Source organism: Streptopelia decaocto, assembly GCF_964273445.1.
Source record: "Streptopelia decaocto genome assembly, chromosome: 1".
NCBI lineage: Eukaryota > Metazoa > Chordata > Aves > Columbiformes > Columbidae > Streptopelia > Streptopelia decaocto.
In genome coordinates this window covers 191,616,124-191,630,184 of record NC_138663.1, presented here as the reverse complement: position 1 = coordinate 191,630,184, position 14,061 = coordinate 191,616,124, and the positions used below count along the sequence as shown (strand labels likewise).

The 14,061-nt window shown below is 38.9% G+C and overlaps 1 protein-coding gene across 3 annotated transcripts in view; it reads left to right on the top strand.

Moving 5' to 3' along the window:
- Positions 1-397: 397 nt before the first annotated feature.
- The window catches only part of TNFRSF19 (TNF receptor superfamily member 19), a 63,420-nt gene continuing 49,756 nt past the window's right edge, over positions 398-14,061 (top strand). The window contains exon 1 of one of the 3 annotated variants that reach the window (XM_082060081.1): positions 398-885. The gene's annotated coding sequence lies outside the window, so the exon portion shown is untranslated. Of the gene's footprint in view, positions 886-5,895; positions 6,014-14,061 lie in introns of those variants that run through there. The other 2 variants (XM_082060083.1, XM_082060082.1) reach the window with 2 other exon arrangements.

Here is a 14,061-nt window from a genome sequence, read left to right as displayed (position 1 = left end):
CAATGCAGAGGCAAACAGAAGTAGTTTTCTGTCATGTGTTACAGCTGCCTAGCAAACTGACCTGCATGCCTGACTTTCAGAACTTTATGGAAAATCGCAACTTCCTGTTGCAGATAAAATTATAAAGCATCTTTTAAAGAAAACCTTATAGCTACACTATCCTCCCTTCTTGGGAGGACATTTTAATGTAATGAAACCTTTGACGTGAGCCCTGGGTTTATTACAATGGACTAACCTGATTAGAAATCATGCAAACTCTTGTTGCTCTGGAGCTGTATTCCCCCACAGGCTGTATTATAGCTCTCTAACCAGTCCCACAGCATTGAATGATGTCATGGGATCTGCAGCTCTGCGAGATGAAAGGGATAAAGCGGAACCCGCTGGCACTGGGGAAAGCTTCCAACACACAATCCACAACACAGCTTGGGAACTCAAAAGCTACAGATCCAGCCACTCAACCCGGAGCGTTTCAGAATCGTGTGCTTTCTCCCAGCACAAGAAAGGAAAGTGGGAAAAAAAAAAAAAGGCTAGTGACCGGTTTTTAACAAAAGAACTAGAGTACTGAAAGGCAGAATTTAAGAGTGTAACTACCTGCTGGAAAAGGAGCCTTTTTTTATTTTTTTTTCCTCTCCAAAGCACTGCCTTTGATGTATGGCAACTGATCACTGATCAGATTACAGGCATTTGGTCTCAGTGCTCGTCTGCCTTTGATCTGCACGGTTAATTTTATTTTCCCGGATTTGGAGTTTCGTCTGGGCTTGTGCTGACATACTCTTTTTTTTTTTTTTTTTTCTAAGGAGGTAAAAGCATTTAATACAGAAGCTCTGGCAGTGTGAAATTAAGCTGCAGAAAGCCTGGGCGCTGGAAAACTTCATCAGACAACAGGTACTGGATTTTGTATGTTTTCACAGTTTTGTATTGCAAGATTTTAAGAAATTATAAAGTCCACATAAACAGTAATATCATTGTGTGTACCAAGTTCAAAAAGATTATTTATAATTTACGCAGCATTTGATTTGCAACTCTTAGATGGAATTATATTGAGAAAAGACAATTGAAAACTGAAGCAAAATATATTTTTTCAATATTTTGGTGGTATATAAGACTTCAATGTGCACTGCTCAGTCCTACTGTCTATAGTTTTGTAAAGTTATATTCTAATGTATTACATGAATTAGAAGAGTATTTATTTTCTAAGAAAAGACCATCCAGATTTCCTACACACTGTATACTTATCTGCTCTCAGTGCATTTATTAAACTGTGACTTCTTCAGACACTTTTAATCCTAATAGTTCTATACTTGAGATAAAAAAAGCCTCCTCTCCCACAAGTTGATGTAACTTTATAAATATAACAACATCCTTATATACAAAAGAGAAATCGTTTTATTTCAGTATTGGAGAGATCATAGTTCAACTAAGCCATATAAAAAGAAATCTTGATAACAAAAGTAACGTTTTAATCTGATGATAGAAATTTCGTTTAAGGCTTTTAAATAAAGATATTAAAGAAATCTTAAGCTTATCTAGACCAAACACCTAGTTCTTCTGAACTTCATGGATGTTTTGCTCCTATTTCAGTGAAGAAATTTCCATTCATAATATTTTGTATTCTGTTCCTGATATTCATATTTCTGAACATGTACTGTGTTTAAGAAAATTTAAGACATCTACTCCAGAAATTCATTGTAAAGGAACAATCATTAAAGTATTTAGGATTATTCACTATGCATTTGCAGTTTCAAAGGGCCAAATTTTTGTGTGGGTTTGGGCCAAGTCCTTGAGTGTTCTGTGTCTGTAACTGGAGCTAGTCTGTTAAAATAAGACTCAACCTTCTTCTGTAGGTTTTAAATATAATTTAGATTTTCAGAAGAACTTAGAACCCATAACTGGGGCCAGACTTGCAAAGAAGTTCAACATTCTCGATGCTGAGCTCTTTGAAAATCTAGTCTTAATGGTGGATATTGATTTCTTCTGAAATATTGCCTTTAAATGTATATTCTTACATCTAAATTTAAGTGCATATAAACTTAAGCACATCTGTTTATTAACAAATTGCAACTAAAAGTCAGCATAACTGATAGCTGTTCAGCACTGTTCAAAAACTGTTCTTCAAGAGGTTTATCAGTCCATAGGACCCTCGAAGACGTTCATATTTCAGTATGCACCACAGCAACATGCAAACCCAGATTTTAACAGTCTGCTTGCATCTGAATAAGATTAAGTTATCAGCACTCCCAGATAAATGTAGTCAGCTTTCATTAGTCAGTCTGCAAACTTTATTTTGTTTATATTTGTATATATAAATTTTAAATGTACTGAATATCAAGAGATAATATGCCAGACACAGATTAACTTGGCCTGACTTGGTATCATTTAGTTTTCTATACCACCAATTCATTCATATTCTGACTTAACAAGTCAATTACATTATAAGGAAAGTAATTAGCACTGCATGAATAATCTGTGTATAGCTGTCAAGGAAGAATATTGTTTAAAGCATAGCCAAAGCAAAATTTAATACTTTGCCTAAAGTGGCAATGATGTACTGAAACATGGGGGGTTTTAACCCTGAAAATATGGGTTTCTTAATTTCATACTTCACTACCTTTCCAATCATCTCTTGCTTTTTGCTAGTTGTCTAATATGTACATTTATTTTCTGAGGAAATTTTTTTCTAAACGACACTTCTGTTTTCTGTAAAGTAGAAAAAGAAACAAATTTTAAAAATAGCATAAGGACTCGTTTTCCTCCAAAGTCAAAATAGCTATGTGAATCTAATACAATTAAACTATCACTATAAGGATCTGACCCATCATTTAAATGGGTAAAGTTGCACACGGAAGTAATACCGGTTAATTAGATAGATTACACTTATGAGTAGGACTTACATATATCAATATTGCAATATTCAGGCCCTAGAAATGTATTTCAGAAACAAAGATTTTTTTCTTTTTGTAAAAATTCCTTAGGATTTTAGGTAATCTTCCCATATATTTAAGCACAGATGGGCATTAATCCATTTACACTAAAAATATATATTTGTATGTAAGACTGAAATGAAAGGACAGTTGGACATATTTAACTATGGGGGTGGAGAAGGATTTTCAGCATTTTTGTTATTTTAAGTAGCAGTTCTCTGACACTTTAGTTTCATTGATCTGACTTTTGAAGATTAAATAATAATAATTATTGGCACTTGTGGCTTTGCTTTTACAAAGTACTGTATAAACATTAATTAATCCCCAGGCTTGAGTCTTCAGAAAGAAAAAGTTCACAATGCTTTTTCAAGCAAATCTGACTAGGAAACTCACAAGTATATAATCTTCATTTATTTATTAAAATAGCTTGAGCAATTTCTGATTATAAATAGAGCCATTTCCAAACAGTGTGTCTTAGATAACATCACAAACATATTTTAAGGTTTGTAATAGCTAAGACTATCAAAAGATACTGCAGTTATACTGACACCAGTTCCCAACAGCTGTCATAACAAGAGTAGATCTATCTCACAGTTGACTGGGGGAACTGTGTTAGCATTTGAGATATGGAGATAACAACTTCCTATTGCTGTACAATTTCTGCTTCCACATCAGATATGTCACGCAACTTAGTCTTATCAAAGGGATCAGCTGAAACTACTTTCCAAATATTTATTTTCTGCTTTCTCTACTGTAGTGAGAATCTCTATACTTGCATCTATACTGGTTGCTCTAACAGTTCACTTCTTCCATTTCCTTAGAAGAAACATCATGATTTAAAACAAAAGAAACCCTGCAATTTTCAACATCTTTCAATGATGAATGGATTAACTCATCCATTTTACATTTACAGGAAATCTTTCACATGGAACAACAGGGACTTCAACTTTTAAGTTTCAGTGTTACAGACTACATATTGGTCTTAATTCCTTGGCATAGTAATCCCCCATCTGATGAGAAAGTCTTAATGTTTCTGTATATGGTAATCTTCAGTGTTTAGTCAACACTTCAGGAATCCTGGGATGTTTTAAAACACTTGTCTAACCATACTACTTTAAAACGACTATCTGGAACAGACATGATGACTCCACTTAGAAAAACTCAGGCAATACATCTCACTGGTGTCTACACAAAACAGATAACATTCAAAACAGTTGTCCGTAAATGGCGAGAGGATGCAGCCTGCCCAGTGCTGTGCAGCAGCTGCCATTCACAACAGATGCGCTGCAATTGTGTCGTACTGTGCCATTCCTTACTGAAATTCCAGCTTCTTGCAAATCTCCTTCTGGCAAAGGTCCTGAAGCAAAACTCTTCTTTGAAGGCCCTTTATGAGATAATTACATGAAAACCACCATGAATTCCAAGCTAGTTTGTTTTTTTTTTTTTTTTTAATTGAAAAGAACTAATTTTGCAGCAACAATTTCTCTCTTCTCAGTCATCTTGCTGTATTTCAGTAAGCACTGCTTGTTTTTACAGAAGTCCACGTGGCTGGTGAACTCCAAAATGTTATCTCTGTGAGAAGCTCCCAAAAAAATTCTGTTTATTTTAAATGCTTTACTGCCAAGTATATCCATTACTTTATTCTCTTCAGGACATAACTCATTTCCCAGTATATCCATACAACCATAGTCAAATCATTAACCTTTTCATTATAAGTAAAGCTAATGAGTAAAATCCCTGCAGTAGCAGTTCTTTCACCAGTGTCTCCAGGATGGGTTTCACTAGTCCTGGAGCATCACTAACTTGAGAAGAGCTCTTAATTCACATCGCAGTAAGTAGCAGTAAAGTACACCATTTCCAGTGACTGCAAACAATTTATTCTCTGTGAAGGGCTGGATTTCTGAACTCGCATTTCGTATTGACACTATGCTCATAGCTGGGTAACTTGTTACCTGCAGAATGGAAAAATATTTCAGAATCTGAGATGGCAGGAAAAAAAGTACTTTGGAGAGAACTTTGCAGTGTGTTGTCAGAGGGCCTCCATTGTGCTTTTTGGGTTGAACAAGCAGAAAGGACTTTGGCAAATTACAAGGACTCCTACACTCACCTTCTGAACGGCTGCAGAGGGTTTTGCCCGGTACATTGACCTCATTAATGTTTAGAAATATGTAAAGGGTGAGTGTCACAAGGATGGAGCCAGGCTCTTCTCGGTGACAACCAATGGTAGGACAAGGGGCAATGGATACAAACTGGAATACAGGAGGTTCCACTTAAATATGAGAAGAAACTTCTTCTCAGTGAGGGTGACAGACACTGGAACAGGCTGCCCGGGGGGGTTGTGGAGTCTCCTTCTCTGGAGACAAAAACCCGCCTGGACACATTCCTGTGTAACCTCATCTGGGTGTTCCTGCTCTGGCAGGGGGATTGGACTAGATGATCTTTCGAGGTCCCTTCCAATCCCTGACATTCTGTGATTCTGTGTGATTTAACAACAGCTCGGCGCTAGCCAGCCAATGGCACTTCTAAGCCAGGGCTCACGCTGGGGGAGATTAGCCACACCAAAGATGTAGCTCCACAGCCCAGGCTGCCTCTGGAGACAGAGCGGCCCGCACTGCACCACCTCGGTGCGCTCCGCAAGCCCCCGCCATCCCTGACAGAATAAAGAGGGACCAGAGCGCCTCATTCGCGGTCCACCCTGGTTTAACACCACCCTGCAAGGTATACCCCACCCCTCAGCACCAGGCACACATCTCCTGGCGGGGAGGAGACGGCAGCGGGAGGCGGGCAGTCCCCACAGAAGAGGAGGCGGCAGCGGGGCCCCTCCCGCGCCCCGTGGCGGCGGCCGGTAACGGCCGGTAACGGCATCTCCCCGCCGCGGGGCCCGTGCGACGCCCGACCGCCACCGCCTCCTCGCCACGGGGCACGTGGGCCGGGGGCCGCTGATTGGCTGCCTGCGGTCACCTGAGCCCGGCCCCCTCCGGCGCAGGAGGGCGGGGAGCGGCGCGGCGTTGCCGGGGTGACGGGGCGAGCCGGCGCGGGCGGGAGTTGCTCGGTGCGGGCGGCCGGCCGGCAGGACGCGGCGCGGCAGGTGGGTGCGTGCGTGTGTGGGAGAGCTGGGTGGACACAGTCCCCTCAGCTCCGGAGAGCGCTTGGCCGATATCCTCTGTCAGAGGGGCGCCGCCTCGCCCCCTTCTGCGGGCAACAGGGAGGCTCTGAAGTGAAGGTGCGCGGAGTGGCGCGGCCACGGGGGGGAAGCAGCGGCGCCTCCGCTCCCCGGGGCTCCGCGGAGCTTCCCCTCGCCATCCCCCGGGGCACCGGCCTGGCTGGGCGCTGACCCGAAAGTGCTGGGCGGCCGCAGCCCGCCGTGCGCCTGGCACCGGCCCGCTCTGCCTCCCTGTTGCGCGTAGGGCCCGCCGGGTGCGGGAGGAGCTGATGGGAATGAGCCTCCGAGAAAAGCGCAGGCTGCGGGGCGAGGGGAGACAGGCCGGAGGGGAGGGCTCCGCTGGATCCCTTCCTCCCCGAGATGGCTCCAGCTCCGCCGCTCTCCAGCCGGCCCCTCTGCCCCTAGGCGTCCCGCGGTGGGTGTGAAGGGCACGGCGCAGCGAAAGGGAGTTGCGGCTGATGTTGCTGGTTCTGCAGAGCTCGACAGCCTTACGAACTCCTCCGCGCTCCGGAGTGCGGCGAACAAAAAGTCCTGAAAGCTGGGCTTTCGTGTTCACTAGCTCTTCTCGTGTCTACTGCATGAATAAGTTTGCTTCAAACAGCTTTGGAGCTGGAGTTGAAGGAACAGGAGCTAGTAACTTTTTCTCTTTGCTGGTAAGAGGTTGAAAAGCCCCAGTTATGGTTCTGTTGAAAAACCTTTGGTTGTTTGACTGCCTTTCCTGATGTCTGTCTCTGTTAATCTGAACTTGGACAGAAAGCTTTACCTAATGTTCATGAAAAATCTTGATACTCAATACCTATTTACCACCTTTATACTTACAACTACTTTAAATGAGTGCTTTTATCAAATTAAGAAAGGGGTCCAGTAGCACTTAATATGAGTAAAAGTGTCACATTGATTCAATCCCTAGGTTTATTAATCTGATAGGTTTGTTAACTACTGCATAATGTCTTTAAAACACACCTTCCCCATCATGTGTAAAACTGGTTAGGGATGCTACCTGGAAGCTTTTTACCATCTAAGCAAAGAGGTTGTTCTTTTTTAGAAGTAGACTTCATAGTTAGTTCAGTAAGCTGTTTAAATTGTCAGTTAAAGAGGCAATAAATTACTTTTTTCAGTTTCCACAAATTGCAGTTGCAATCCTAATAACAGAGAATGCTGAGAAAAGTAACTCGTCTGTGCTTTTTAAGACATTGCATGCTATCCAAAACCACCAAAGGGTGGCTGGATAAATGTAATGCATTGGCATTGCACCATTGCAATAGTTAATGTGTTAACCAGCTCAGTGCTTTGTAATTTAAGATTTTTAAAAATTACGTTGCAAAAGAACTATTGGTATACTTCGATATAAATGAAATCTGAATGTACTAATGGCATTCTCATTTTATTGTATTATTCACATATCTAAGTGCAAACATGTACAAATGCAGCTCTGCACTGAGGTTTCATCTAACACAGTAGTGTCTGCTAGAACTTGAGATGCATGAGATGTACTAAGCAGAAGGAGCAACATGTTTTTATCACAGCTTTGATGTTGAAGCACAGAATTGTTCATTATGCAAGTAGTCTCATCAGTTTCAAGGGGATTATGAGTTCTGTGAATCACAGTTTCTAATTCTCTAGAGAGCTTTGTTTAAGTGTAGGAAAAATGTCACCACATTGCACCTTTGTTATGATATTTCACTCTAATGATGGTCTGGATATGTTGAAGAACATAGATGATAAAGCTATTTTACATAGTTTTACCAGCATGGATTTGGAACATTGTTTGTAAGTAGCAAAACGAGATGAATTATGTAGCACATTCTCAAGTTTTGCAGATTATACTCTTTTTGAGACGCTGGGATATAATGCATTCTGTAAATGCTGTATATGATAGTGAAGACACTGTAGAGATGCTGCTTTGGGGTGTTAAATTATCACCATTATTCTTGTAAAATCAGGTACTTCAGCTAATATAACTCAAAGCATATGGTACTCACAAAGGGCACAAATATTTCCTGACTTTGTATAAATCTCCTTCCTCTCCTCCCTCAGCCCCTAAAATAGATGTAATTGTTTTCTATCACTGATGATATCCCAACTTTAATCTTTTGTCTTTACAAAACTAGAAATAAATTCATAGCTGCCTAATTTGCACAATTTCATTTAGGGCAGCTTCTGAAAAATACAGATTTATTCAACACAATATGTAATGTGATGAATGATTCCTAGCTGACAGTATTTCTTTTCCCCACCAAGGGACTTCTCAGAGCAATTGGAGCAAATGTGTTCTTACAAGACCTCATTTACTTAAAAAATGGGAAGAGTACAAGGGTTGTGATCAGGGTGTAAAGGGAAGGTGTTTTAGAATATGAGACAGAATAACAAAGTGTAGCTCTGTAGCAGAAGTTCTTGTCCCTAACTTGTTCCCTTTGTTTTTATCATTGCAGCAGCACAAATACTTTCCCTTCTCTTGTTTCTTGCCTATGGGGCACTGACTCTGCCAAAGCCATCTGCCACTCCTTGTCACTTTATTGCATGCAGTTGACAGCTGCAGGTGGGAAACAAGGCAGTTAGAAGGAAGCTGAGATCCTGTACGTTGGATACCAGAGACCTCTGTTGGCAAGATAAGATGGTTATACATTCATCCCTCTTTCTTATCCAGAACTGCTCAGAGTACATTTTGCTGGTGTTATAGGGAGCATGAAAAGAGGTCAACAGGTATGAATGTCAAATAAAATATGGGAAACTTATAAGATCTAGGGAAGTTAAGTGAACTTGAAGTTGGGACCCTTCACCTCTTCTAAAGTTTCCCTTAGAAGACGGATGATGTAGACTTCGAAGTTTTGATGCTAACATGTATGAGAAACCTGCAGGCAGGCCATAACTTAATGATGCTGCATGGAGTCTTGAGGTGATGTGTCTTTCATGGTTAAGCTTTATTTTTTGGAGAAAAGGAAGAAATATTTTTCTGACAGATTGACGTTGAAATAGAATGATCACTGCTGCTCAGCCAAGCAAGTAAACATAGGAGTAAATTTTGGAGGTCAGTGGATTGGAGGATCCTGGAAGGCTGGAAGTTCTTATTTCCATGGTACATTTATTGTCAGGTTGGTGCAAAAGTAACCGCAGGTTTGAACTGTGAATTTTAAATCATTGTAACTAGGTTCAAACACTTCTTTATTAGTCAAAATTGGAACCATTACAATCAACACATTTTTGTCAATGAGAAATAATTTTGTTTATTCCTGTAGCATAAAAATCTGTGTTTGTGATTTGATGAAATCTTGGAAAGCATATGCTGCATCCTGCCGGTTGTGGAAGCATTTTCCCTACAAAAAGTTGTTGAGATGCTCGAAGAAGTGGTAGTCAGTAGGTGCATGAAGCAAAACTTCATAGGCCAATTCCTTCAACTTTTGAAGCAGTGGTTGTGTGACATGCAGTCAGCTGTGGTTGTGGAGAACTGTTGACTGGTGCTGGCTGCAGGTGGTGCAGTTTTTGGGGCATCTCATCGATTTGCTGAGCACACTTCTCAGACGTAATGGTTTGGCCAGGATTCAGAAAGCTGTAGTGGATCAGAGCGGCAGCAGACCACCAAACAGTGACTGAGACCTTTTTTTTGGTGCAAGTTCGGCTTTGGGAAGTGCTTTGGAGGTTCTTCTCAGTCCACTCAGTAAGCTGGTCATTGCCGGTTGTTGCATGTCACAATCTGATCAAGAAATAGTTCGTTGTTGTGTAGAATAAGAGAAGATGACACTTCAAAACCACATTTTTTTTTTTTATTTTCAATCAGCTCATGAAGCGCCCACTTATCCAGCTTTTTCACCTTTCGAATTTGCTTCAATTGCTGAATGACTGTAGAATGGCTGACACTGAGTTCTTCGGCAACTTCTTATGTAGTTGTAAGAGGATCAACTTTGATTGCTCTCGTTTGGCCATTGTCAGCTTGCAATGACTGACCACTATGCTACTGCTCTTCAAGGCTCTCATCCCCTTGAAGAAACTTCTTGAACCACCGCTGCAGTGTATGTTTGTTAGTAGTTCCTGGGTCAAATGCATTGTTGATGTTGCAAGTTGTCTCCACTGCTTTATGACCCATTTCAAACTTGAATGAGAAAATCGCTCTAATTAGTTTTTTTTGTCTGATATCATAATCGTAGTCTAAAATAAATATAAAATAAACAGCAAGTAATAAGTCATTAGCAAAAAAGCATAAAGTGAGAAAAGTGCATTAAAATGATGTATAACATCACATTTATTTCAGAATGTATTCCAATAGCAAATGGCGAATTTCAACAGTGCAAAACCCACAATTTCTTTTGCACCAACCTAATACATGTTCCTAATTTATTGTTTGGTGTTGCCATCTGTATGCATACGTATGGTAGACCCCACACAACCTTAAAACTATGCAACCACATTTCTTAATGGCAGTTCTGTGTCTTGAGTTCAGGACATCGCCAATGATGATGGCTTTCCCCGAGTATTTTGAGCACATGTATTACTGTTAACCTAAAAAGATGCACTTGGAATGATGTACTGAGCTTAAAAAAATGTGTCCGTAGTTGGTTTTCATTTAATAAAATTAAGGGTAACTGAACTCAGCATTGCAAATATCAGTATCTGGACAAGAACCAATAATATCTAAATATATTGAACTTCTATTTGGTCACACATAGTTTAGAGGCAAAAACTTCTTCTGGTTAGTTCTTGAATGCATATGAGGTGAATGGCTTGTGTCCAGCAGACATCAGTGTAATGCCTCTTGATTTCAAGAGAGAACAAATTTACCCAATGGCAACCTATTATTAAGTGCTGCAGTGTCTGCCTTTTAAGCAGGGCTTTTAACCGAACTGGAGACAGAAACAGGAAACAAGCAGCTGGCACAGTTATGTCTCCTTTGGGACCTGCTTTCAATATAATGAGTTACTGATGTGCCTTAACCCATTTGCATTATTTTTATCAAAATGTTGTCATAAAAAGAAACATTTTATTTTTTGCTCTCTTAACAATGTTTCTTTTTTATTGTACATCAGTTAGTTTCTTTCTTGGATGTTAGAGCCAGTATCTAGTCTTTCTTTGTCTGTTTTTTGGTAGGCACTGGGACAATAAGCACAATGTCACCAGAGGCATTCATACAGGTCTCCTGAAACGATTTGAATATGTTTTGGTGCTACTAAATCTACTGAAGTGCACTGAAACTTAAGGCCCATAGACCTGCAAGCTCATTTTGGAAGACTGGATGATTATAAAATACAAATTATCTAGGGGATATCTCATATAATAGACTTAGAGATTGCATCATACACATAATGATCAGTCAACAAATGTGAAGCTCAGTAAAATGTGTAGATGAGTTGGAGAAGTCCATGATAGTTTGATGCCACTTCTAAAACACCTGAGTTTGGAAATTTACTCTGCATTTTGGAACTCCTGATGTTTGAAGGTGTTGGATTTGGCAGGAGTGTTATAAAGGCAGATTTGCTTTTAAATATAAAATATTTCACAGGTGCAATAAAATTTTCACACCTAAGTCAACAAAATGTGTTTTAGTACAGCATGCTTCTCTGCATGCTTTCTATTTTCTAACAGTCTTGGAGGTACTTGCTGTAAGATTGTCTTATATACCGATATGACAACTCCAAAACCGAAATACAAGCTGTCAGCATGACCAGTAACACTTTGAAAACTGCTTGTTATTCCGTACTACTTTCTACTACCGACTACTGAATCTACTGGCCAGATGATTTGGCTATTCTTTATTTTCTTTATTTTTCTATACTTCAGGTGATATGCTCAGAAAAAAATACAGCCTGTTTAGATTATGCCACAACTTCATATTTTAGATCAGTACAGCTCACAATATTATTTGTATTGATAATTCCACATGAAACTTGACATAAAATAGACAATTATTACAATATTCAGTTTCTTTTTAATATGTCACACATCTATTTTCAGAAGCAAAAGTAAATCCTAAAGTTTAAAATGAAACATACTTTTAACCTTATAAAGAATCCTATTTTTTGTGGTATTGTATAGAAGTTCATAATTACATTAGAACTGTGCTATGTTTTATTTATTTAATGATAATATTATTAAGGAATGTAATTACTGTAAAGTCATACAACTTAGAATAATCACTTGACATTCGGTTCTAAGCAACTCAGTTACACTTACAGCTTTATTTCACTTGCATGCTCGTGTAAAGTTTTGCCTCCTATAGCAACTAAGAAACCATAGAAAGTATTTAATTTTTTCCACTGAATGCCATTATATGAAAGCAAGAAGTCAATGGTTTTTTTTCTCCCAAATTATTTTTGTTTCAGCATGATTCTTCTGAGTTCCCTTAACAGTATTTTTATTGTCTCTGTCCACTCTTTGGTCTTTGCTATTATTAATATTAGAAATGGTATTGTTCTTATATACCTAATTATTTTTTTCAGCATTAGCACTTTCAGCTTCTCATGCCAACTTTGTGCACTTAGTAACTTTTAAAACTTGTTGACTCTCCCATTCCATTTTTCCATTTGTTCTACAATACTTTTTTAAAGTAAATTGTTGTATTTGGGTCATCCAGAATTCTTTCTGAGATTTCCCATTTCATGTTTCTCTGCTTATCTTTTTTTTTAACTCAGACTTGAAAAAGCAACCCATGTCAAATACTCTATCTGTATGTATTTGCGTTTCTTGATGGTATGTCTTCTTTTTTAAACATGTTGACATGCATATAATCTGACAATTGTCATTGTCCCATAGACCATTACCATTACTAAGTGGGAAATAACCATAAAAATGTAATCTTGACTTTCCTATAGAGTGCTGCCTGACACATCTCTTTGTATGTTCTGTTCTACCTAGCAGACTTCAGCTCTTTTTACACTTCAAAATACAACTTATCTTAAAAGATATTAATGGTGACACTGAAATATCCTTTCTTCTTGTAATTTGAAATCATTAATAAGGGTATTCATGCAGTAAAATCTGAAATTGTGTGTTAGTTGTAGTTTATGCTCATTCTGGTTGTGTATTTTTTGAAGTGTATTGTGCTTGTTATAGTTTCATACTGTAAAGCATTTTGCAACTGTTCTTAATAGCTTTCTATACGACTTTCCTTATGTTTTGGATTCTATTGTTTCATTTGTCCATCTCTTCTACTCTTAAATGATAAAATTACTTATTTTGTCTTTTAAATCAGTCCTTAAGCTCTGAAATAGACCATATCCAGCTGAAAGCAATGGCATTATATTACTGTCTCATAAGGTATGCAAATTAGGATCAAATTCAAATAGCATCTTATTTAACTGGATTCTTTTCTTTTTATTGTTGCTATATAGTTTGGATTTCTGGACTAAAAGTTACACTTGCATTTCCAGGTAACTGACAAAACTAAAATGTAAGAAACCAGAAGCAAACACAAAGAGTCAAATAAGCAAAAGGAAAGTAAGCAGAGAAAAAAATATTCTGTTGGCTCAGCACAATAGTCTTAATGACTTTGGGGGTGCAGATTCAATAATTAAAAAAAAAACCTAATCCCAAATTAGATCTTCCTTTCCATGACAGTTTTTAATAGTTCCCCTTCTTAGTTGTTGTGGTTTTTTTTCCTATCATTTGTTTGTTACTGCTTTTTAAAAAATAACCAAGCAAGGCCATATGGACTCTTCTTTCGTGTTTGTCTGAGATCATGATAAAAATTGTCTGCCCTAGGATGTGATTTGGTTTTGCAGTTTAAAATGTCGTCTATAATAGCCTTTGCCTACCAGACAATAAACAATCATGTTAACACATCTTTAGAAATCAGTATCTCTTAGGTAAATGGTAGATACAGATCCTGTATATGCCTCCAGTTTGTTGCAAAATGAAATAGGTTATTTTAGCCACTAGGTAAACTCATTCTGCTCCACATTGCAACATAGAGGGAACAGTCTTGTGATCAGCTAAAACTTGGCTGATACGTGGCATATTTGAAGAAACTGATTTTTGTCTGTTGATCAG